Genomic DNA, 19,115 nt, shown 5'->3' with positions numbered 1-19,115 from the left:
GCACATCTATATTGCTTGCTAAACACATTTTATTGCTTGCTAAACATTCCTGTCTTTCTATTTTGCTTGCTAAACACATTTTATTGCTTGCTAAACATTCCTCCCCTCTCCTTTGTACACGTGTCTTTTCTCATCTTTGCATTAGTAAGCATAAGACAGGAAAAGGGGCCTCTTTAGCAGGCCTGGTTAAATCTGCACTTTTGACCCGCCAGCCAAATTTAGTAGGTCTGGTTAGTTATTGCTAACAGCAGCGGTTTCTTGCTAGCTGGCTAGGCAGGAAACGAACTTTTGACCTGTCAGCCAAATTTTGCAAGCAGTCACTGGCGGTGTGCTAACTGTCTGGCCAAAATTTGCAGAAGTAAGATTAGCACAGGATTAGCACAGGAATTTACTGCAGATAGTATTTGAGAGCAACCTTTCTTAGGTACAGAGTTCTAAGCACAGAAAATATTGAGAGAAACCTTTTCCCATCTCCCTTTACTCCCTCCTCTTCTTTTGAACAATCTATTACTTAGATTCGTTCTGGGGTAGGGGTCTATATTCTCTCATTACAGCAATCACGCGAGGTCCCATCATGCGAGACATCATCTTTCCCATCATATTCTGCAAGCAGTGCATCAAGCAGGGAATACAAAAGCAAAAAAGCAATAGAAGCATTATTGGGCCTATCACCATACTAAATATCCTCCCCATCCATCCACCATCGGGCAACCAAGAATATAACCAATTCCATGGATCACCTTCTGTAGTTTTTAGCGGGTTTTCAGCTATCATTGTTTCCATGTGGTCAATTGTGGCCGAAATGCTGACATTATTATCTGGGATAAACATACAGCAATGAAAATGAACTAGCACACAAACTCCTCTCTATGTTGAAGATGTTACCAATGGGAATTCCATGTAGCATCAAACCTGGCCATTTAGCATAAGGTGGCATGTGCATACACAGCCAATAATTGGAAAGATTTAGCATTGTGGTGAACTTCCTCAAGGGTGAGAGCCTACCGGTGAGCTGATGCTCCCACTATGTGGGTCAACTTTTCTACTAACCCTGTTGGGTGGATTGAACTCTCGTGCTGCCTCCCTACTGACCAGAGCATATGGAAGCTGAAATCCTGGGGTGGCAATTCTTACTGGCACTTGTTTAGCAATTTCAATGCACACCTGGTTAAGGCTCCCACCCCTGCAATACTTGCATTAAGATAGGTTCCGTCCCATCTAACGCCTGGATTAAGATTAGAACCTGGTCCATCAGATGAGGTTGGTATAGTAACCTCATCAAACCCCTGTTTCCAGTAGTCAATGAGCACGCCATCTCTTACCACCGGCAAGACGAACCAGTCGTAGCAGAGGCCAGCAGGCCAGTAAGGGCGGTATGGCTCGGTAGGGTCAGGGCTGTGGGGCATAGAGCAAATCAATACAGAATATAACAGAAAAAAAAGGAAAAGAGAAAGTCCTTATGAAAGTATTAAATGTCCTGGTGGACTTCCTGGATCAGTCCCGGCACGGGTTTTCACGTTGGGGACGCTGCCCGCGGGCGTCCCTCCCATCCATTTCTTCAGCTGTGCGTTGAGATATATCAGCAGAGCGGTCATCAGCGGAGGGTCTGGAGATGGTCAGCCGAAGGGGTTAATCAGGATTTAACTGCACAGTTCAATCTATAGTGGTCACTCTGGTGTGGTGGACCCAAGGGGTGATGCCGGCGAATTTCACGGCGGTGGGTGTGGAGAGCAGGACGGTATAAGGTTCCAGCACGGTTGTTGCTGCGTCCGTGCCCAATCGTTTACCCACACTTCATCACCTGGCTCGAACTGATGCAGCCAACACACAGGGGTTGCGAGCCTGGGTCCACCTGTCGAGACAAAAGAAAACTCGGAAGAATATCTGGACTTAATTATTCAATTGCATATCCTGACCAGCATGTGGGGACAACATTCTGACATATGGGACCGGTCTCCCAAGCACAATTTCAAAGGGTGACAGGTGGGTTCACTTTGACGGGAGACTGCGGACCCTGAGTAATGCCAAGGGCAACATGGTCACCCAATTAGACCCGGTTTCCTGTGTCAGCTTGGACAGCTGATTCTTTAGAGTCCTGTTCATTCTCTCTACCTTTCCAGAACTCTGGGGTCTATAAGCAGTATGCAGCTTCCAGTTGATCTGGAGCGCTTTTGCCAGTCCCTGTAGGACTGCATGAACAAATGCTGGTCCATTGTCAGATCCTATGGACCTTGGCAATCCATAGCGAGGGATGATTTCCCTAAGCAGGCACCTGGTTACTTCAAATGCCTTTTCAGTCTTTGTTGGCCATGCTTCGGCCCATCTGGTGTAGGTGCACACTGCCACCAGCAGGTAGCGGTGTAGTCCACAACGGGGTAATTCAGTAAAGTCCACGACAAGATCTTCCATAGGTGCAGTTCCACTATGCTGAATCCCTGGGGGAGCCAGTGGTCCGGCTCTGGGATTATTCTTTTGACACAGCAGGCATTTCCTGGAAATCTGGGCTGCCAGTTGGTAGAGGTGGGCTATATAGAAGCATTTCTCCAGCTGCTTGGTTGTAGCATCTGGTCCTATGTGGGTTGAATCATGGTATCTCTGAGTAACCTGCCGAGAAAGGGACTCTGGAATCCATATCCTGTCATCAGGGGTAAGGTACCATCCTTCTTTGGACAATGTCAGCTCCTGAGCGTCTGCAGTGTCCCTTTCCTGCTTCGTATAAGCTGGCTTGTCAGTGGTGCTTAAAATTTCTTCTGGGACCAGTGCTCCAATAACTGAGGCGGGGGCCAGTTCTTGGGCTGCTTCCTTGGCCACTCTGTCTGCCAATCGGTTTCCTCTGGCCACTTCTCCTGGTCCAGTCTTGTGTCCATAACAATGGATAACTGCCACTGCCTCGGGCTCCCATACAGCATCCAGAAGGTTCAACAAGGCTTGTGGGTGGGCCACCTGGCTTCCTCTGGAGGTAAGCAAACCTCTTTCTTTCCATAAGGCTCCATGGGCATGTAAAGTCAGGAATGCATACTTAGAATCTGTATAAAAGTTTATCTTCTGTCCCTTTGCCAGGCTCAGGGCTCTGGTAAGCGCAGTTAGCTCTGCCAGCTGGGCCGATGTTCCAGGCGGGAGTGACTTTGCTTCGATCACCTGGTCTTCCAGGGCTACCACTGCATAACCTGCCTTCCGGTGTCCAGCCTCAATGAAGCTGCTTCCATCCATAAACCATGATGGCCACTGGGGGTCTGCTTCATCTTTAAGGTCAGGCCTGCTAGAATACACTTCATCCATTACTTCAATGCAATCATGCGTGGGCTCCTCACCTACTCCTACCGGTAATAGGGCAGCTGGGTTGAGGGTTGTGGTGACTTGGAATTTCTAACGCGGATGTAGTAGCATCTGACATTTCCTCATTTTAGCCTGGGAGAGGAAATAGGTGCCTTTTGGCAGATGGCACGCTGACTCTTTCCTAAGCGGCCTCGCCCTCCTCTTCTTCTTCTAATGGTGGACCTCCCGTCTTCAGGGCCATCAACTTCTTTGCCTGGTACTTCTCCTTTTTTCTTCTGGGCCTCTTCCTCTCTCTGATTATAAGTGGTTTGGGCTATTTTCTAACATCCATTTCAGGGTGTGGCCCATCTGGATTTTTCGGCAAATATCGGGCGCTGCTTGGGCTACAAAGGCAGTTTTTATGATAGGGGCATGGATATACTGGCGGTAGGCTTCCTTCAGCTTCTTTAAGTAGGCTCCAGGGGCCTCCTCTGTTCCTTGCACTATTTCTCTGGCCTCCACAAAGTTGGTGGGTTTTCTGGCTGCCCTCCTCATGCCATTTAAGACATTCTGGCGATAAGTGGTGAGGGTATTTTGCCCTTCAATGGTCTGATAATCCCAATTCAGTGTAGTTTCAGGATATCCTGTTGCAACAGCTTGATCTCCTGCCCCCTGCGTTCTCATGTGTGCTCGGGCTTCAGCATGAATTCGCCTATCCTCCTCTGTAGCTAGCAGGGCATCCATCAAATATTGCACATCATAAAAAGTGGGGTAGTATGTTTTAAAAAAAATTCCCTCAAACAGCTTAATGATTTTGGCAGGGTTTTCTTCAAATGAAGGGTTTTGGTTCCTCCAATTACAAACATCTGCACTAGAGAAGGGGACATGTTGAACTGTATAAGTTCTATTGGGCACCACCCCGTTAGGTCCCGTGGGGGCCGGAGGGTCATACACTCTATGGAGAGGCATCACTCTGGCCGCGCCCTTTTCCTGTGCTTCATGTGCCCTATGGAGGGTCACTCTTTTCACTGCCTTCCCCACTCTTTCTGCCACTTTCTTCTCTGTTCCCCTACACATCCCGCTGTTTTTAACATATGGGGACTGACGTCCACTTCTCCTGCATAAGGTTCCACATACTTTCTCAAACGTTCTGCCTGTTCTTATTATCACCTATCAACTTAACTAATCTTTTTACAAATTCCTCATCCTCACCATCCTCTTCTCGTTCCTCCCTTTCTCCATCCTCGCCCAGGTCTACCAATGCATTGTCCACGGGATTGGGGGCTGGGCCATCTGTTCCCTGTGGCGGGGGTGGTGCCAGGGCTGTTGCCGGGGCATGAGGTGGTGGGGCATCAAAACTTTTATCTTCTTCCCTCTCTGAATCCTGGAGGACTGGGGGGTTGTCCTCCTGTCTTCCTGACTGAGCAGATACGGCTGCCTGAGACTTTTTGGCAGCATGACTTCAGCCAGGAGGGGGGGGGGGTTCTGTTCCACATTGGTCTTCCATGTGGAAATGTAGGGGATTTGATCAGGGTGGACATTCAAAATGTTCTGATATAATGGATTAATGAGTTGCAAATCAAGGGTCCTGATGGACGGCCAATTTGTTATTTTGGGGTGGGCCAATCTAATTTACACAATGTCCTCATCCTCCCCTCTCATCAGCTTGAATCCCCAAAAGCATTTCAAAGGGGTACTTTTACTTTGGCCAGAACCCATTTCTTCCAGATACTTCACACACAACAGACCTACAATCGCTCGGCCAAGGGGACACTAAGCCCTGGCCCACACTTGACAATTCAGCCACTAGAGTATCTTGACATGCAACATACAACATACAAAACACACCAATATAATTTCAACATGTAACACACTAAACACACCAAAATAATTTCAGCATGCAATACACAAAACACACCAAAATAATTTTCCCTCCTTCTTCTGTTCCAAATTTTTGCTGGTGGCACTCTCCTGCACAACCAATCCCCTTATTCCTGGTGGCTGGCACTCTACTGCGCAACCAATCCCCTTATTCCTGGTGGCTGGCACTCTACTGCCCAACCAGGTGAGGCTGATCAGACCTCGCCCCCCTTTTCCTTGGGGGCCCACGCCCTTTCCCTTGGGCTTACCTTTTTCCGCTGCGGACCTGTCCCCTCGGCGCCGTCCTCTTTGTTTTTCTCCCTCAACAAGATGTCTCCACTGCAGGACAGTGTGGCTGGCTCCCCCCACGAAACAGGTGGGGTGCGCACGGGAGCCTGCAAACGCTGCTGAGCTGTTCACCTTGGTTGAGCCTGGCCCTCCGGTCCGTATTGGGGAGAGGGCTTATCCCGGACGAGCCCCCAAAGAAATGAAGCCTTATTTACCTAGGGATCCATCAGCCACGCCATCCCCGGACCTTGGAGGGAACAAAAGTACCAGGAAAGCAAAATCTTCTTTGGAGAAAAAGTTTATTGAAATCTGTGCACAGAGACAATATCTGTACACAGAGACAACCAGCTGGATAGCTCCTGAAAATATACTGGCTGTAAAGCAAGACACTTCAGCAAACTTTCTTATACTCTCTGAGCACTCTTCCCCCCTCCCATACCTTCTCAAATTATTCCCTTACATGGCACATCTATATTGCTTGCTAAACACATTTTATTGCTTGCTAAACATTCCTGTCTTTCTATTTTGCTTGCTAAACACATTTTATTGCTTGCTAAACATTCCTCCCCTCTCCTTTGTACACGTGTCTTTTCTCATCTTTGCATTAGTAAGCATAAGACAGGAAAAGGGGCCTCTTTAGCAGGCCTGGTTAAATCTGCACTTTTGACCCGCCAGCCAAATTTAGTAGGTCTGGTTAGTTATTGCTAACAGCAGCGGTTTCTTGCTAGCTGGCTAGGCAGGAAACGAACTTTTGACCTGTCAGCCAAATTTTGCAAGCAGTCACTGGCGGTGTGCTAACTGTCTGGCCAAAATTTGCAGAAGTAAGATTAGCACAGGATTAGCACAGGAATTTACTGCAGATAGTATTTGAGAGCAACCTTTCTTAGGTACAGAGTTCTAAGCACAGAAAATATTGAGAGAAACCTTTTCCCATCTCCCTTTACTGCCACAGAGCATGTGTGAGAACATCCCACTCCAGAACCCCTAAGAAGCAAAATTTATGGTAAGTTCACATTTTCCTGTTCCCTTGTGCGTCTGAAGATGGCACTGTGACCTTTGCACACACTGGGTTCAAGCCTGAGAGTAGCTGTGGGGAACCTTTTTGGCCCTCTAAATGTTGCTGAACTACAGCTCCCATCAGCTCCAGCAAGCATGGCCGATTTATATTATTATTTATTAAATTTGTATGCCGCCCTTCATCCAAAGATAAGTGGGCAGATTACAACATAAAAAACCCATCTATCTATCTATCTATCTATCTATCTAAACATAACAGCAAAGTGATGACAGTCATTCTGTGTTGTTTGTTTCCAGCACTCGGTATTCTGACATTTCCACTGAGCTATCACAGTTGATAGATCTGTATCCCACAATATTTGCCAAATCCCCAGCTCAGCCTTCTAAGTGCCCATCGTAAGTGTGGAGTTGATGCCAGAGTCTAAATTTGATTGTGAGTTTAATTCATTTTGAACTGGCAGCTTGAATGAGAAACCTCTATAATCAATGCTAGTTCAATGTCTGGGCCAAAGTTTAAGGCACGGAGGTCGCCTTGTGCACTTGTAGCTGTCTCTTGCATTGATCTTCTTCCTTTATAACCTACAGTAAGCATGCCGTTTGGCTCATTTATTAACCTCACCTACATATCAATCTTCGCCTGCGATGGCAGTTCTTCCGTTATCATCTGGTAGATTTCAGACAATGGAAGTGATTGAAACAGGAACTCCCACATTCCTAGGAAGATTAAGAGTGACACATCACCCTGTAATTTTGGGAGTTGTGCAATGGTTGTTCATTTGCATCAGAAGGGTAGGTGTGGATTGTGTTGCATTGTTCCATGTTATATATATATATTTAAAAAGAGAAGAAAAATAACTTCTGAAATATCTTCTTTGACTCATAGATATTACATATTCCTAATAAGTTATGGTGGCATAATTTTAGAAGCAATAAGTTCTTTTCCCCAAACTAAAATGGAATGTCATTGCTATCTGCAAGGTTAACGTTATGATGCCTTGTAAGACTGTAGCTGCTGTACAGGAGGGGCCATAGAGCATCTGCTTTGCATTCAGAAAGTGCCAGGTTCAATTCTTGACATCTCCAGATAGAACTGAGAGAATCCACTCCTTGAAACTGGAGAGTTGCTGCCAGTCAGTGTCAGCAATATTGGGCTAGGTGGATGCAGATTAAGGCGGCTTCCTATGTTCTGAAAAGTTACTAGCCCCTGTGTTAATCTATTTTGGCCTTGTATTAGCAAAACTGATTTTCTTTTTAAAGTCCGTGGCTGTTGTCCAGAAGCTCACATGAATGTGTTTTATTCTCCCTTTTAGTCTCTTTTTTTCCAGCCTCCAAGTGAAATCCCTCCCCATACATATTGACATAAGCCACTCTATATACCAGGGGTAGCCGACATGGTACATTCCAGATGTTGTGAACTACAACTCCCGTCATCTCTGACCCTAGGCCACGCTGGCTGGGGCTAATGGCAGTTGGAGTTCAGCAACATCAGGAGAGTCCACATTGTCCTATAAGATGGTATTATGGTATGAATCCACATTTCAGGATTTTCCGTGCTTTTCAGATCTGAGCTTCCAATTAAAATATTGTAAAGTAAGTTCAACACGTCCACAAACCATAACTCTGGTATCTACAGTCAGAATCAATAAGAGTGTTGGCAGCTGGCTTTCTGTCAGGGTAGGCTATCATGACCCCAAGCCTCTTAGGGTTTTCCATGTTCAGGAAATCAAATGTACAGAGAGAGAGAGACAAGCAGAGAGCCTGCAAGCATAGCTGCATGCTCTAGCAGGAACGAGGTTTTATTGACAGAGTGACATTCCCAGTGAATTGAGATGTAAAATGCAGTTCCAAATGGACCATATTTATATCCTGGCACAAAGCCATTGCTCGATTGGTGTTACAATTTTGTTCTATGCAGCATGAGATATGGCCTCATAGAAGTCTGTTTCTGGTTGAACAGATGCACATGCCTTCTCCTTAAGACAGCCTTCTGAGCCTGATGCCCTCCAGATGTTGCTGGAATCCAGGTCTCATCAGACCCCAGACAGCAGGGCCAGTGGTCAGGGATGACAGGAATTGTAGTTCTGGTGGGCACCAGGTTGAGGATGATAACAGTATTTCCTGCAGGGAATAACCCACCCATGGGCCCCATGCTGCAAGGAATCATGGTTAAATGAAGGTGGGTTGTAGTTGTTTGCATGTTCAGTGTGACATTACATTACCTGGAAAGTTCCATTTCTGAAAAGCACTCAACTGTTTTGGTAACAGGCCAGTGAGGTCCATTTTGGTGATGCCTATGCCAAACCTCTTACAATTATACAATTTTAAACTTTTTGAGTCCACGGCTCAAAATGCGCATGGGACATGACTTAGCTGATGATCTAGATAAGCCCTGCGATGTCCCAATGGGATATATGGAAGAAAGCAGCCTCTTAAGAATGCAGACGCCAATCCATGTAGTCATGACTAAGTTTCTTTTGGCATGGCAACGGCATTTTCCTAGGCTGCACACACCATTTGAAAAGCATGCATGTTTAAGACACGAGTCACAGCCGAATGGAAAATTGGCACGTGCAGTCCCCAAGACATACCTTTTTTTTGCCCCCTCCTTTGAAATATATTTTAGAAAAGAAAAAAGATTGCCATCCTTATTTTCATATATTGTTTTAAGTAAATTGAACTCAGCTGTGGCAGCTGAGGGCATTTGTTGTTTTTCCATAGCAAAGATTGCTAAGCATCAGAGCAAAATGTGGAGCCAATAAAAGAAAAAGTCATCTCAGTGAGTTTCATGCTGCCATCTTACTTTACTTTTAAAAATGTGATCGCCCCCTGCCTCACTCTTTCACACACACATAGAGCTAAGCCATCTGATTCAGGCGGAGAAATGCTTTGTGCCTATGGAATTTCTGTAATGTGGTCAAAAACATAGCAAGTTCCCAAATTATTTTATTCTGGCAGCTGCTGCCTCTGATGAAAGTTGATTTAGTGAGCATAGGGTGGGAAGGGGAAAGCCTTGCAGGGCCAGTGTGGTGTAGTGCAGACTTTTCCAACCTTGGATCCTATGGCTTTTTTGGACTGCAACTCTCATCAGCCCCAGCCAGCACACTCTGAAACAACCCCAGGGTCCTAGGATAGGAAAGGCTGGTGTTGCAGATAAGTTGTCAGGCAAAAACAGTGAGGCCTGTGCTCCTCTATTCACCACTCAGCCACAAAGCTGTGTTATGTTGGGCCAGTTGCTGTCTCTTAGCCTAACCTACCTCACTGGGTTGTTGTGAGGATAAAATGCAATAATCTCTTTTGCCTTGAGCTTCTTGAAGGAAGGGGAGGATACAGTTGTGATAAATATCTCTGTGAGTTTTGGAAATGGAAGTGGGATGAAAGGAGGCAGGTGTTGGAGTCTTGGGCTTGAACAGCTGCAGCTTAGCATAGCTGAGACTATGTGTGCTCGGGCTTCAGCACTGCCCGACTTCCAGCACAGAAGGGAAAGGCTGTAGCTCATTGGCAGAGCATCCATTTTGCGTACAAGTTCCCATGTTCACTCTCCGGCATCTCCAGGTAGGCATGGGAGATGCTCTTGCCTGAAGCCCTGGAGAGTTGCTGCCAGTCAGTGTGGACAAAAGTGTGATAAAAGGACCAATGTTCTGACTCCATATAAGGCAGCTTCCCGTGTTCTTAAGGATTGCATAATCGGTATCTGTGTGGACCCGCAACACAAGTTAGCATTTTGCAGCATTTGCTGAGGCCCACATCACAGCAGGGCCCCCAGTGCTGACCTCAGAGCATCCCTGATCCTGCCTCTGCTTGCCTGGAGAGCCACTGCCAGTCAGTGTAGGCAACACTGAGCTAGATGGATCAATAGCCTGACTTCATATTAGGCAGGCTCCTGTGTTCCTTGGTCTGGCCCCAGCCCCAAGGATTTCGGGTACAGCTGTCCACAATCCCAGCCCAGCTCTTAACAGCGACAGAGGAAATATTGTCTCTTCAACATGCTTATTCTCAGCAGCCTTTAATTACCTGTTTTGTCTTGGGGAAAATGCTGCCACTTGCAGAACCCAGTCGAGCACCAAAGCCTAATCCAATCAGCTTGATGATGTATGCAAAAAAGAAAAAAAAAATCCCTGGAAAATGACCTTGTGCATAATTACTCATTTGACGACTGTTAGCGAATGACACAAACGGAATCCGACACACATTGTAAGGCATTAATGAGTGCTTTCCTCCTCTTTCTCCCCCTCTCCCATGCTCTTCTTGCACGGAAAAAAAATGTTTTAATTAAGACTTCCTTGATTAGTCATTTAATCAGTCATTAGGCCAATACAGATGGAGTCAATTATTTTTTTAACACTTGAATAGATACTTGATGCTACTGCAAAACGATGCACACATTTATTTATTTTATTTTATGTTGGATCCTCAGCAATTGTGTTGCAGTAGATGGGACAGTAACAATATCTGTTCTAGAAAGCTGAGCTCCAATCTACTGTTGTTATCAGTGATGTGGCTGCAAGTCACCCAAACACGGCTTCACTTCCAAACCCAGGAGTGTTGTTGTTGTTGTTGTTGTTGTTGTCAGTAGTAGTAGTAGTAGTAGAAGAAGAAGAAGAAGTAGAATAAGGGCTGGAGTCAGGCATAGGTCAGCAACAAAAACAATAAATCACTAGAGGCCAGTGCAGTTAAATCTTTATTCATGGAAACACACCACAGCTCAGGCCTAGTGGTCTCAGCAACTCTTTCTAGGAGTTGCCCCACTGAAGCAGTTGCGGGGAGAGCATTCTACAACAGGGAACTGCCACTGTGAAGGCCCTATCATGGGTCAACACCAACCAGGCAGACCACAGTGGTGGCACCACCAAGGCTCACCTGCTGATAGTAAGGTCCAATAAAGGACTCTTTTCAATACCTGGGTCCCAAGCCATTTAGGTATGTTAGTACTTATACATTGAATTAGGCCTGGTAGCTCACTGGCAGCAGCGTAGCACTTTCAGGACCAATGACTCACAGTCCTATCAAGCTGCCCAGCTAACAAGCCTAGCAGCCACTTTAGATACACCAGGTTCAGACGCCCGGCCATCTCCAAGGGCAGCTCCACATACAGTGCATTACAGTAGTCCAGAAAAATGACTCATTGCCAATCATCTTCTATCATAGAATATTTGGATTGGAAATAACCTTAGAGATAATCTAGCCCAATCAGTTACTCAGCATGGGATGCAAATACAGCATCCCTGATTGATGGCCATCCAGCTGCTGCTTAAATACCTCCAGCGAGGAGAGCTCACCCCTCCTCAAGGCAATCTGTTCCACTGTCATGCAACTCTAGCTGAAATATGCTTCCCTGCAGTTTCCATCCATTTTTTCCACCTAGTTCTGCCCTCTGGAGCAACAAACAACAAGTCTTCCCCATCCTTCTGCATGGCAACCCTTCAGATACTGTTAATCTGCAAGATATAGAGACTAAGAGGACCACTCTACTTAAACATTGGCTCACTTCAGCCGTAGTATTTTGTTCAGAACTGTGGAGTGTCTTCTGGCATATGTAAAGACTAACAGGTTCATGGCTGATGCTATCATGAGTCTTTCTGAGGCAGTCATCTCAAGCGACACTCTGGGAGGAGTAGCAGATTTGGATCTGGGTTCCCCACCTGCCTCCCTGCCTCCTCCCTGCTTACTTGCAGTGGTGACACTCCCTCTGCGGGCAGGGAGCAGTTTCTTCATCCCTTTCTATCCTCCATTCAGCAAGTACTCACCTTATCCCCAAGGCCCTTGGAGTCCCTTCCAACCCTACAGTTCTATGATTCTATGATTATATGCCTCTTCCATTCTGCCAGCCTCTCCCTCTCTCCTTGCACTATGGCTTACTAGCTGGAGACTGAAGCTGCTCACTTACAAAGCCAAGAGCAGCATGGGATTTGAGCAGGACTCTGTGAGTTAGTGGTTTGATGGAGGTACAGAAAGGAAGGGAAAGGAAGGTACCATGAAATGAGGAAGAGAAATGCTGTTGTGTGCAGTGTGCAAGGTTTCTGCTTCTAATCTATCTTAACAGGGTGCCAGAAGAGCAAATTGTAAAGTACTTTGTACACACAGGAAAAAAAGCTACTAAGAGAAATGTTAGTGGACAGTACCAGATGCCACAGAGGAAGTGTACAAAAAAGTAGCCAATAATTCATCTCCCCATTTGCTCACCCATGAGCGGCACTTGTTGTTTGCAGATGCCCATCTGCTGTGTTCTTGTTTCTGAACAAAAATACAAAAAAAAGTTGCATTTTTAGTTGTCTGTTGATTCTGGATTCTTATCCCTCCCCTCTCTTTTCCATCTTTCTGGGCATATGTGGCATTTTAAAAAGAATTCAGAAACAAAATTGTAGATCGATCCCCACATCTTTTTCATACACACATCTCCTCACCAGTGGTTTTTCCAGCAGTTTTAAATTCTTTTAAATGAAGATTCTGTTGCCTGAATCTGGTCCTTCTGCATACAAAGCATTACCACACTGAACTATTTTACCTTATTTTGTTATTTAAGGTATTTTTATACTGCCCTTCCAACAAATATTCCCATAGTGGTTTATTTAATTCTACCCAGAGAACATTCTTCCCCAAATTTGTGCCCTCTAGATGTTTTGAACTACAGCTTCTACATACTCCAGCCAGTCTGAGTGGTGGTCAGGATTGTTAGGACCAACGCACCTGAAAGGTGCCTGGGTGAGAAAGACCACCACAGATTATGTAGCCTTCCACTTTTTCCTAGGTTATATACTGTAAGTGGATGTATGAGGTACAGGTGGTCTTGCATTCTGGCAGGGAGCTAGCCAAAATGGCCTTTTCGTCTCTTCCAAACACATGATTAAGGTACTGCAGGTATCCCCCCCTAAACTTGTGCACAATCGACTCAGGTGTGATCTCGTATATTGTGCGGTGCCTGGAAATAAATAAATAATATAATTCATACCAGGAATGCAGGGAGAGAGCTGGAGAATCGTGGCTCACGAGGTGACCCTGCCCAGATCCTGAAGAGTGAGGGCGGAGAAGAGACTGGAGGAACAATGGGGTTTGTTTAGGCTGCTCCGCCTAACAGCTGATGCGTGCGGTAGTGCAGCAGGAGCAGCCGCTTTTCTGCACATCTTCCAGCCTCCAGCCAGCCACAGAGCTTCAATTCCCGTTGTGGATATTTTTGGTATAATATTTTTGAGATGGATTGGAGAGAAAGTGGGAGAGAGGGCATTTAAAGGGTGTTTAGAGGGTGCTGCCGACTTACAGGATTTTCACTTATGTGCGCAGGGCACACATAAATGGGTATTTTCGACTAGGGCTACACACAGCACCCCTCCCCTCCTTCACTGGACCTTCATCCCCACCAAAAGGTATAGGAATAATTTCTGTGACTTTCATGGGCTCCCTCTTTCAGGTGGGTGTGATACTTACAATTTGAGAAGGTGGCCGGATGGTCTTCCCACCTTTTTTTCTTACAACATTGAGCAAAATAATGCCACTATGTGATGGTCCCCTAGAGGAACCTATCTTTTTTCTCTGTGCATTGCTGCTGGGAAGCACATTACACCATCCCATAATGACATTCCCAGGGTCAATGTGGCGTTTGCCACAGTCATTCTTAAGAGATGCCTAACCCAACCAACAGTTGGCTTACCTTTGTTTAACCAAGTTAATGACTGCTGTGGACCTTGAAATGCTAAGTATTACTATCACCAAAGCTGTCATTGCTGTTTTTTCCATTAGATGAAAAGTAGCTTTGATTATTAGGAAACATTTATAAGATCAGCATCTTTATGCACCCGTTCTAGATAGGGACATTCTGAATGAGAGGCATTGCGCTGGGCTTAGAGCAGAGCTTTCCAAATTTTTCATGTTGGTGACACACTTTTAAACATGCATCATTTTGCGACACAGTAATTCAGTTTTACTAGCAAACTGGAGGTTAAACTAACCCTTTTCCAGCCCCGGTAGGAGCTTGGGGAGTGTTTGCACAACACACTTATGCGCTGCAGCCAACACACTAACATGTCATGACACACAGGTTGGAAAGTTCTGGTTTAGAGTGTTGAACTAAGACATGGGAGACTAGGGTTCAAATCCCTGCTTATCCATTAAGTTCACTTGGTGGAATTTGGGCCAGACACAGTCTCTCAGCCTTGTCTACTTGCTGTGTATGCCACCTTGAACTGCTTGCAGGAAAGGTGCAATATAAATGTCATAAATACATAAATGAACATTCTCAAGTCTTGGATCTCCATAAATTCAAAAAGCCTGATGGAAAGAGAATTCAAGACTGGTCTTCATTCAGACAGGGCTTCCTTGGGCTAGGAGTGAGCAGAGAGCTGTTTTGTGGCTGGATGTTGAAAAAGAAAAGCATTTAAGTGTGTAGTGCTACACATGTCTTCTCAAAAGTAATTGCGTATAGAAATCAGCCTAACAATGATGTCCTACGTGTGTTTTCTCTGAAGTAAGGCACATTAAATTCATGGTGGCTTACTCCCAGTATAGGATTTCAGCCTAAAGTTTGCAAACACACCCACACATAACCCCTGCAAATACTCACCCAAAATAATCTGCCTTTAGCAATGGAAGCTTAATGGAAGCAACTTCTGCTTTGTTGCAGTGACTTTGCCCACTCTGAAGAAGTACTTTAAGGAGCTGTCCAACTTTTAAGATTTCCCTGGCCTACCACGACATCCAAGACCCTGCCATGTCGTAATTTTTCCCCCCTTGGGCGTGTCATTTTCATAGTAGTTTGAAGGAAGGAGGAATAATAGAATGTGTGTGCGTGTATCTCCTGCCTTTATATACTTTTCTTAAGAAAAAAAGGTTTTAAGATTTGAAAAATGAGCCCTGTCTTGTCTGAGCAAGGAATAATAAATAAAAGCAGGTGTGAAGGGTTGGAATCGAAAACAGATGGATATGAAGGATGTGATCCGACTTCCCTACGGCTTCAGTCTTTAATCCCTGTGGCTTAGTGTGAATACTTCCCCCCTGATGCAATGCAGAAATAATAAATGGAGCAGAGCATATGGAGTGTGGGGGGGTCTCTTAATGGCTAAACAAGGGGGCAGGGATTGGGAGGGGTGGTGAACGAAGTTAACCCTTTCAGAGGCAGCTGCTCTGATTCCCTCCTCTATGCAGCCCCCTTCCTGGTGTGCCCCTGGCCATAATTATATAACACAAAAGCTGTAGAGTGAGAAAAGAGGAAGAACCTTCATGAGGAAAACAGGCCTTGGAAGCAACAGAAGCACTGTAATACTTCACTTCCTTATTGTTTATATTTCATGGACTGAACACTAGTGCACAAGCATGAAGGTTCTCCTACCTTGATCTTGAGAGCCAGTGTGGTGTAGTTGTTAGACTAGAATCAGTGAGACCCAGATTCAAATCCCCTACTCAGTCACGAAGCTCAGTGGGAGACTTTAAGCTAGTCACCATCTTTCAGACTAACCTTCTTTATAGCACTGTCAGGAGGATAAATTATATTGGTCTCTACAGCCACAGCAGGTGCTGTGGTTTGACTTCATCGCTGAAGGTACACTCTTCCATTATGTCCTTTATGTCCCAAGAAAGACAGATGCCACCCAGCCTTGCATCTTCCTTTTGAAGGAAGTGGCTGGAGTCCTGGGACAGGGCAGAGAAACAGGCACTTCTGAGAATGTGGTGGGCCTGTGAAGTTTGCTTTTCCTGTCTTCTCCATGTCCATAGAGACTGAGATAGAGTAGGCACCAGCTCAGCATCTGACTTATTCTCAATCGCCTCCCCAGAAAGAGAAAACTCTTTACTATCAGGAGTATGTGCCAGAAGCAGCTCCAGAGTAAGAGGTGTCTGACTAGAGGGATCCACGGGGGCAGAACTTCTGTCAACCCATTTGATTCCTCCCCTGGATTTCCTTACTTATAGATCACCAGCCCTTGCCTCATGGATTAAATGAGGAGGGGGAGAACATACACACCACTGTGAACTCCTTGGAGAAAAAGGTGGGATATAAATGCAATAAAATAAAAAGAAAGAAAGAAAATAAAAAATTGAACCCACAACTTCCAACACATTTGGCATTCTCCTAATCACTACATTCTTGTCTAACACCCTTGGGTCCACAATGATTTCACTAATGGGAAAAGGAATATATATATATGGTAAGGAGTTGGCCAAATGTATGAAATGAAAGCAGTTTCATTTCTTGAAAGCTCCCCCTCCCCCCAGCAGTTTAAGAGAGAGAGAGAGAGAGAGAGAGAGAGAGAGAGAGAGAGAGAGAGAGAGGTGTAATGTCATAAAGTCCTACATTAATCCAGAGTTTAAATATGATTTAGGCAACTAATATTCTTGCTTCCATCTTCCGTGCCTTGAAGGGACCACTCCTTTGCAAATGCAATCTATGCTAATGGATGGTTAAGCTCTTCTAGAGGAAAATTAATCTGGAGGAACTAAAAATGCAGCATTACACTGAAGAAGGCAGAATATATTCAGCAGCTAGGAATGTACCCAGCCCTAGTAGTAAACTAAGTTGATTTCTGGGTGGCTTTGCTATAAGGAGGTACAAAAGTCAGTGGCGGCTGGTAGGGTGGAAGTCAGTGATACCAACAGTATGCCAGTGATAGCTCAAGGATGGTCTAGGGCAGACTGATGTTGGTGGGGCAAAGTTCACTGAATTATAATGCTGGAAGGAACAACCAAGAGCACTGATAGTCAACTCAGTGTTTTGTGGTAGACTTCACTAAATCTAAGCCATATTGAATGGATATCTGTGCAACACCCTCAGGAATAAAAGTCTCCAATTACTTACTTACTTACTTACTTACCTGCCTACCTACCTACCTACCTACGTACTCGTATTTTTAGCCTTTTCCACTACCTCAGGCATCAGGCAAGTACGGTAACTGCCCTTCAGAAACCTAAAAATCTTTTTGCATTGTCAGTGCCAGTTTTGGATAACCTGTTAGGGCACTCACAGCCATCATAGAGAGCTGAATGAGGGATCAAATCAAAGTACCAAACACATAGATTTGTGGAACAGTTGTAGTTTGGGCAATTCACCTCAAATCTGGCAACCTTAATAAATCCTAAGGTAAACACAGGCCTGCAGTCTAGGGAATACTCATAAATATTGAAGTGAGACCTCCCCAGCAGTTCCTAAACTAGGGATAGTGAATTTGTGGCCCTCAAGATGTTGTTTGGCTACGACTTTCTCTAGTCCCAGCCAGCATGGTCTGTGGGTATGGATGATGGGTTGTTGTTGTTTAGTCGTTTAGTCGTGTCCGACTCTTCGTGACCCCATGGACCAGAGCACGCCAGGCACTCCTGTCTTCCACTGCCTCCCGCAGTTTGGTCAAACTCATGCTGGTACTTCAACAACACTGTCCAACCATCTTGTCCTCTGTCGTCCCCTTCTCCTTGTGCCCTCCATCTTTCCCAACATCAGGGTCTTTTCCAGGGAGTCTTCTCTTCTCATGAGGTGGCCAAAGTATTGGAGCCTCAGCTTCACGATCTGTCCTTCCAGTGAGCATTCAGGACTGATTTCCTTAAGAATGGATAGGTTTGATCTTCTTGCAGTCCATGGGACTCTCAAGAGTCTCCTCCAGCACCATCATTCAAAAGCATCAATTCTTCGGCGATCAGCCTTCTTTATGGTCCAGCTCTCACTTGGGAGTTGTAGTCTAATAACACCCGGAGGACCATGACTTTCTCATATCTGTCTTAAAGTAGTATGAAATAGATATGAACATATTGGCTTGGTTCACACATCATGGAAAGCCAAACTATGTTAACCAGGACCATGCAAACTTCTGGAATCCTGAGAGGGGCTTGCAGCTGCTTTGCTGCTCACCTGTCTTTTTTTTCTCCCTCACTGTGCTGAACTAAGCCAAGGTTTGACATAAGAAGTCCGGAGTTGAATAAGGGTTTGGGGAAAAATACATTTTGCCTTGGCTATTTGAAAATGCGGCAAATGTAAATACGTTGAGAACTTACAAATGAGTATTCACTTTCACTTACAAACTTCACTGACAAAGAATGGACTTGATGAGTCATTGCCTTATCCTGTAACAGCAGCAATAAATAAAAATATATACTTCCCTAAATTTTGTTCATCCTGTTGCCTTTTTCTGTTGTTTTCTCTTGTTTTCAATGACTTTTCTTGCGGAACTTAGTGACTCATGGAATTGCAGTTGTTTTGCATGCTGCTGTGGATTAAAGGTTTGAGAGTGTGAAGCAGAAAGTTGCTGCTTCAAATTTCACCGCTGCCATGAACCTAACTAGGCAGACTTAAGCAAGCCACCATTTTCTTAGCCTTAGCTTTCCTACCTGTAACATTGAGATGGTGATCTGTCTTACTATGCATCGTGCATCAAGGATGGAGAATCAGTGGCCCTCTAGACGTTGCTGGATTACAGTTCCCATCATTTCTGACCTTTGGCCATGCCAGCTGAGACTGATGGGAATTGGAGTTTAGGGCCACTGGTTCTCCATCCTATTCTCCATAAACATTGGCTACTCATGACTACTCTGGGGTATCTTGGCTCCTTTAACACGTGAATAGATAATATGAAGCTGCCTTTATATTTAGTCCATCTAGCCCAGGATTGTCTGCTCTGCTAACAGAGCAGGAACTGTCTCCATTACTTCTTACCCAATCCATTGTAACTGGGAGATTCCATTTATGATGGACCTCAAAATGAACATAGATTATGTTTGAAATTAACTCG

At 45.2% G+C, this 19,115-nt stretch overlaps 1 protein-coding gene across 1 annotated transcript in view; it reads left to right on the top strand.

Moving 5' to 3' along the window:
* LOC308482783 (uncharacterized protein) overlaps window positions 1-19,115 on the top strand; it is a 232,402-nt gene that overhangs the window by 46,100 nt on the left and 167,187 nt on the right. The gene's annotated exons all lie outside the window — the stretch shown is intronic.

This window comes from Podarcis pityusensis, assembly GCF_964106645.2.
Source record: "Podarcis pityusensis genome assembly, chromosome: 8".
NCBI classification, from domain to species: Eukaryota; Metazoa; Chordata; class Lepidosauria; order Squamata; family Lacertidae; genus Podarcis; species Podarcis pityusensis.
Note: the sequence above shows the minus strand (reverse complement) of the source record. Positions and strands in the feature narration are given on the sequence as shown.